Source organism: Arachis duranensis, chromosome 8, assembly GCF_000817695.3.
Source record: "Arachis duranensis cultivar V14167 chromosome 8, aradu.V14167.gnm2.J7QH, whole genome shotgun sequence".
In the NCBI taxonomy this organism is placed as follows: domain Eukaryota; kingdom Viridiplantae; phylum Streptophyta; class Magnoliopsida; order Fabales; family Fabaceae; genus Arachis; species Arachis duranensis.
This window is the reverse complement of record NC_029779.3, coordinates 36004259-36012154: the sequence shown is the minus strand read 5'-3', so window position 1 is coordinate 36012154 and position 7896 is coordinate 36004259. Positions and strand designations below refer to the sequence as shown.

General features: G+C 30.4%; 1 pseudogene; it reads right to left on the bottom strand.

The window, feature by feature from the left end:
* Window positions 1-246: 246 nt before the first annotated feature.
* On the bottom strand, window positions 247-3811 carry LOC107462380 (G-type lectin S-receptor-like serine/threonine-protein kinase At4g27290; annotated as a pseudogene).
* Window positions 3812-7896: the final 4085 nt, after the last annotated feature.

The following is a 7896-nucleotide window of genomic DNA, read 5'->3' as shown; positions in this document are numbered from 1 at the left end:
ATATTTACTTATTTAGAGATAGAGAGAGAGAGAGAGAGAGAGAGAGAGAGAGAGTATAACAATATGAAATTAGTCAAGATTAATTTATTTGATATTTGAAAATTAAGTTGAAATTAGTATTTTTTATTCTTTGTAATAATTTAAGAATAAATATTATAATGTACAATTTATGGATGTTGATAATTCAAAAGAAAATTGTGAAGAAGAGTTATGTCGTAATTTGACTATCTTTTAATTGTATGTAGATTGCTTTTATTTTTCTTTATAACAATTGAAAAACAAATTTAGAAGAATCAGATTTATATAGACTATATATATTTCAACACTTTATTTGATTTCCAGCTTCCTGCTGCAACCTACTAAGCTCTTGACAAGTTTCTTGATCATCTGATTTTCAGAAGCCACATTTGCTTTGAGCACATGGGAGCTGGTTCACCATTTCTTGCATTAACTCTGTTTCAAAGAAGCAATATTCATAGTGGTATACTGGTATACTAGATTAACTTGTACAGTAGTAAGTTTATACAAATAATCATATATAAAACTTTTAAAATACAATTGATGTCTAAGATGTTCTAGTATATATACAAGAATCTCTTTATCCCCGTATGAAACTTTACCTATCTAGCCTCCAATATGCTGTCAGTGACATCATTGATTGAGTATGTTCTGTTATTACTTGGAGAAGAACCTTCATCAACCATTTCTCTTTCCGTGAAGAATCCAGGCATTTTAGGTGGAGGTAGTGTGGATTCACTACTCAACATTTGAACAACGTATGACATGTTTGGCCTTTCATCTGGACTTTTTTGCACACAAAGTAGTCCCACATGAATTGATCTTAGCATTGAAGATAAATTAGATGCATCTCTTATTGGAGCATAAATTATTTCGTACCCTTTGTCTTCCATAAATAGTTTCCATGCCTGCATATATATTTTGCAAAGCTTGTTGTTAAGATTAGAAGCATATGTAACAAAGGTGATTATTAAAATTCAGTTACACACTTACATGTCCTAGAAGATTAAAGTGATGATCTTGATGAATGAATCCTCTATTTCTACTTCCACTCACTATTTCTAACACCAATACACCAAAACTGAATACATCAGATTTTATTGAGTAAACTCCATCAATTATGTATTCCGGTGATAAATATCCACTGCGCACATCCAATCAAAGGAAAAGAAAAGGATAAAAAATCAAACCTATAGCCAAGCCATCATACATACAACATACCCATATTAATAATCAGCAAAGCATAAGAGACTTACTAAGTTCCAACAACATGCCGAGTGTTTGCTTTAGTTTCGTTCCCTCCAAAACTTCTAGCTAGTCCAAAGTCTGAAATTTTTGGATTCATTTCACCGTCTAACAAAACATTTGCAGCTTTGAGATCTCTATGAACTATTCTATGTCTTTAATCTTGGTGAAGATAAAGAAGACCTCGAGCAATTCCATTGATAATGTCAAAGCGCCTTGTCCAATCTAGTAACATACTCTTCTTTTCATCTGTCCAAAAGGTAGCCAATTATATCTTTCTTGTGGTAAGATTGTAAGTTGAGAAGTAATTAAATCGTGTATGGATTAATAGATTATCTCAAAATTTAATAAGAAATCATAAGTGGAAAATCTGTTTCATGTAATTTCTATAGATAAAAGAATTAACAAGTGTTGGAAAGAAAAATAATATTCATTTTAATATATTTTTCAAAAAAAAAAAAACACAAAGAATTCTCATTCACCAAGTTAGAGTACAGTTGGAACTTAATTGGATGATCATAAAGGATTTCTGAAATCAAACCAAATATGAAGTAGTCCAAGCTTTTGTTGGGCATAAATTCATAGACTAGCAATCTTTCTTCTGCATAAATGCAACATCCTAGGAGCTTCACTAAATTCCTATGCTGAAGTTTGGCAATATGCATAACTTCATTTTTGAACTCTTGGATTCCTTGACTTGAATTTTGTAAGAGTCTCTTAACTGCTATTTCTTTCCCATCCTTTAATACACCCTGAAAGTTATAAAAACACATAGGCAAAAGATTATGATTCTCTATAGCTTTGTAAAAACAAAAGTAAAATGGTTCCATTACCTTATATACCGAACCAAAGCCACCTTTTCCTAAAATATTATCAGCTGAAAAATTATTTGTTGCAGAAGAAATTGTAGACATATCAAACAAAGACAATTGCAGATCTTCCTCATAGTCATTCATTACACCTGCATAAGTAGTATCATATGTGATATGTAAATGCAATACATGCTCTGTTTCCCCACATCACTTAAATAATATAAGAGTTACTTAACTACCTTTTCTTCGTATCTTCCATCTAAAGACGATGAAGGCCAAGCATATGATTAAAACACTAAAAGATAAGGCACAAACTATGATGATAGTCTTTTTCTTTCGGATGTTTGATTTGTGTGATTCATTTTCCTGCATAGCTTCTATAAGAAGAAAAATACTCCCGTTAAACAAAAATATACAATTAATTAATTAAAAAAATTAGAAAGTATTTATACCTAGTTCTGTAGCAGCCATCCTTATGTAAATATCTTCAAGAGAATATGGAGTCAGAGCTTTAATATCATTTAAATTACCAAACCACATCAAACAACCACTTGCGCCTTCACTTATATCCAGAGCTGCATAAGCCACACATGAACAATTCTTCAAGCACATCATCTTACAATCTTCAATGCTGATATTTCTACTATACCATGATCTTTCTGTATCTGGCAATTTCAGCCCTGAATACTTCAGAAACCCATCTCCATAACAATCCAATGATGTTCTTCTTACACAACCATCTGATAAACCTTGCTCCTTCTTATTATTATCTTGCACAAATCCATCCAAACAACTACACATTGGATAGTTGTTAACATTACAACTAGAATAAGCTCCACATGTTTCATAGTAGTCACAATCATCAGCGGGTAGCCTTGCCAAGTCGGTCCAACTCGATGTGTCCGGATTCCACTGGCTTCTCTGGTTGATTCCCTCCGGCGTTAGAACCACCTTATGAGGGTTTGAATTGTTGATAAGTTCATACATAAAATATATCTCTTCCTCGTTAGAAACATATTTATATCTAAAGCCTGAGTTTTCTTTCACTTGTGGCGTTCCACTGAATTGAACTCCATTCCATGATCCGGCACGCCATCTTTTAGATCCTCCATCTTTAAGGACTAATTGAGGATATCCGTTGATATCGAATTCTAAAGTATATCTACCTGGAAATGGATCGTCCGAGCTGTTCCAAGACGTTAGATACCAATTCTGTCCTGTTTTTAGATTTGTTCCTAACTTCTGTCCAGGCAAGAGCGTGTCGGATGGATAATCAAAACTTTGCCATACAAAATCTTCTTTGCTAGCACCATTATTACTTCTTTCTTGCACAACAAGATTTCCTGAATTCAAAAGCTTTCCAATTGGATTCATGACGGATCTTGTTGCGTTGGAGGACCAAATAACACTATTGTTACGATCAAGAAGGACTAGAGTTCCAGTGTTGTTGAGCTTCAGAATTCCTGACGAGTCAGTGAGGGGTTTTTCTCTGTTTGCAACCCAAACTACTGTCTTGGATGGATCTTTGTTAAACCAGATTCCGACGTAACGGTTCTTGGAAGTTCCAGGGCTGAAGAATCCCAATGCAAAGATTTCATCAGAAGAAACTATTATCTCACCATCACTGATAGATTGCAGTGAATCTATAGTGTCCCTTGCAGTTGAAGCCACCACCATATAGTTCATCAGAAAGAACAGAATCATTATTGTAAAGCCTTCCATTTGCAGTGGGAATCTAAGAGTCTCTCTGTAAGCAGAAAAATCAGAAAATGTGTTAATATAAGGTTTCCTTAAATTGCCTCCATGTCAAAGTTGAAAGTTGCTTCTTGATTCACCTTTTCTTATTATTATTTTGGTGTTTAGGGAAAAAAAAATTGTGTTGCGTAACACGAATTTGTCAATTGTTCACCTCACATGACCTGATTAGGTTTATTATTAGTCAATAATATAAGACTAAATACATATCAGTTAGCAGCTTGTTTATTACACCATCTGTGTTTTATATTTTATATTGGTATGCCGTCATACACAAAATGATCAAAATTAGCCTAATGATGACATCATGAATGCCACCTAATGCTGTATAATATATAATACATCCTTAGTTATGGTGAGAAAAAATTGATGTTTTACCTTGTAATTTGTTACTTCATTTTCTCCGAACAAAAAAATTATAGAATACTTGCTAATAAAATTTATTATTTTTAACTAATATTTATCCAAATTTAAATTTTAAAATAGTAATGCTATATGTATAAATATTTTTTAATTAAATTTAATTAAATTAGTAGAAGTTTAAAAAAATAAATAAATAAAACGCAAGCATAGGTCACATATTTTGCTTCTATTTTTTCACACTTTTTTAATATAGACATTTTTGTTGAATATTACAAAAATTTATTAATATAATATAAATTTTTACACATGATACATAATTTTTTATACATAGCACATAACTTATTAATATAACATAAAAATTTTTGTGAATAACAAAAAAAATTTTAACATATAGCACATAAAATTTTGATACAAATGTATTTTATTGGTTGAATAATTTAATAATGTTCTAGATATATAGTTTCTACAAAATTTTTATGTTGTACACTATATTTATGCATCAAAATTTATGTATTTTATTGGTTTGGTATCAATGTTCTGAATATATAATCCTTTAAAATTTATATTTTGTGCGCTAAAATTTCTGTATTATATATCCCAATATATTTATATTGTGTATCAAAATTTATGTGCTTAATAATTTTACTAAACATGTATAAAAAAATGAAAAAAAAAAGATAACACTGTTGAAGAAGAAAATTTAACTTGATTAGTAAAATATTTTATCGTCTAACTTTATTGCTCTTAAATACTAAATTTTAAAATTCTAACTATCAAACTCTAAATCTTAATAATATAAAAATAAACTATTAACCTAATATAAAATATTAATCCTACTATTTTTTAAAATTATAAGTTTGTTTCTAATGTTTTTTTTTTTTGAGACCCGTATATTAAAGTATTTTTTCTTAAAAAAATTATCAAAATGCCCAATAATATATGCTTCTATATATGTTAATGAATTGAAGAATGATTTTGAATAATATTTTGGAGTTACTAACATTTCGTTTTGCATTAAGTTTATTAAAACAATTTTTTTAGTTAATAAACTACTCTTTTTACACATAAAAATTTAAAATGCTAAAAAGTTGTTCAAAATTAAACCAAAGTGTGATCCACAAAGCATAATATTTGAAATAAAATTAAAAGTATTCAAACGTTAATTTCATTCATCGATAGATTTATTAATATTTTAAATTTTTATGAATGAAAAAAGTAATTTACTCATATTTATGATTACAAAATCAATTTTATTAATTCATGAATAAGTATTTCAAAAATGTAAAATTTTTATTTTTATTTTTATTTTTCTGATATTTTATTCATATATAAATGAAAATTTTTTTATTTAATTTACATTTTAAATTTTTTTAATAACTATATTAAAATATTAAATTGTCATCAAACTATCGAAGTACTAAATAAAGATGTTTACAGGTCTGGTTTGTTCGAATTTAAAAAAAAAATAATTGAACCGATTAAATTTTATTTAGTTTATATTGGTTTAGATTTGTGATTTTTAGTGAGTAGATCTAAATCAATCTAAACCGATTAAAACCAAATTGAATCGATTCGAGTAATTGGATATCAATTGAAAATAAAATTAAAAAAATCTAAATACTATAAATATGTAATAATAATATTAAAAAAATAATACATCCTCAATTCAAACTTAAATAACTATTATAAGAGATAAATTTGTATATATATTATTAGATTTTATTTATATTTTAATTAATATTAAACTAATTAGGTAATTTGGTTGGTTTAGATTCTTGCGATCCCAAAACCAATACCCGAATCAATTAAGGTCGAATTTGATTGGATCAGAGTCGATTGTATCCAATTATCATCAGATCTAGAACCAATACAATCGGATCAAATTGGTTTTGAGTGGATAATAAGATTATTCATACACGTAAATATCCCTAGTACTACCTGTAACACCCTAACTTTTAGCACCTCATGATCGTACTAAAAGTCTGAGTGCTACTTATCTCTAAACTTTTTTTATTGTATACTATCTTTATTTAATATTGAGCCTTCGCGAATACGAACCGAAACTTTAATTAAGAAAATGAAAAGAGACTTTATTTTACGCCACTAAATCACAAAAGTATATATATTTACATAGTATTAAATACATAAACTTATTTCAAGATTCCCAAAAACAAATCATACCCCTCTAAAAACTCTAACTAACAAGGCGAGGGGAAAACAAATCCTAACAACTCAACTTATAAACATATTCCTCTGATCTGTGCTCCCGTAACTTGACAATGAGCCTTTGCACCTGTAGCTGGAAAGGGGTGGAGATAGGGGATAAGAACCGGGAAGTTCTTAGTAGGGTCGGGGTTAGATGTTAACTTCATTTTGCCATTATTAACCAACCGCAACTAACAACAAAACACTTATAAGCATGAATAATAAAAGAACTCAGAAGTCAATCAGTCACGCAGCACACACACACAATCACAGAGTTACACAGCACAGAGATATGCACAAACAAGCATGATGCATGTCTATTCCTATCGCAGGTAATGAGCTCATTTGTCGGTTTCGACCCGCACCCGACGCAATCCGACCCGCAAGTCAGATAACGCATTCCAGCGGCATAACCTCTGCAAGTTTCCACTTCTTGCAGGCGCTGATTCTCTAGCTGAAATATGCCGAACATGACCTCTGCAAGTACTTGCAAGCGCTGATTCTCCAGCTGAAGCATGTGCCACTTTCTCCTGGAAGCCGTTCCATACACACGGGCGTCCCCGCACAATCATTAAAAAACAAAGCCCACGGCTTAACACTTTCACATCGGCACCATAACTATTTACTTTCCGTCACCCTCTCGTGACCTTTCAATCATTCTCATAAGTACACGTGTCGATTTATCTTCTCTTTTTCTTTTAAAACTAAAACCACATCTTTATGCCATTCTCCAAAATCTTTAAAACAATTAATAATCCAACCGACTCCAGCAGCAAAAATATTTCTTTAATAATTCAAAATCAGTTAATATATTTCTTTAAACTTTTGAAAATTCCATTTTTTATTCCCAAAATAATTAAAGCATCCCAGCTAGTTGTTCATACATAACTGAATCAAAATCTCAAGCAAACAATAATAATTCAACAATAATTTAACATAAACTCATTCAAATTCACGCAATAATCAGCTAAATCAACATTCACTTATCAAACTCACATTTAATTATTATAAAGTTATCAAACCCTACCTCCGTATGAAATCAAACTAACGGGACCTTCGGAAAAATTTTCTGACCGAACTGCTGAAGAAGAAAACGTTAAGAATCGTCTGTGCCTCCTAAAACTACCGAACTCAAGAAAAAGAGAAGCTACGTCACCATCAGTTTTCACCGAACAAAAATAACGTCAATGTGTAGAGGAGGAAGATACAAACACTTTTATCGGATTAGATTTTTTATTGGAGTTATGGATTTTAAAAAAATCGGAGCCAAAAGCTCATGGAACGTCACGGTTCTTCTGTGACACTCTCGGCCTCTCTCTTTCTTTTTAGTTCAATTGGTGATTAATGAAGGGAAATGGAAGATGAGTATGGATTGATAATATTAACTCAAAGCTTCATTAGGTGTCATCTGTATTATATACATATACATGCATACATGCCACGTTTCATGTATATATGACCAAGTTTCAGTTTTAATTTCATATATATATATATATAT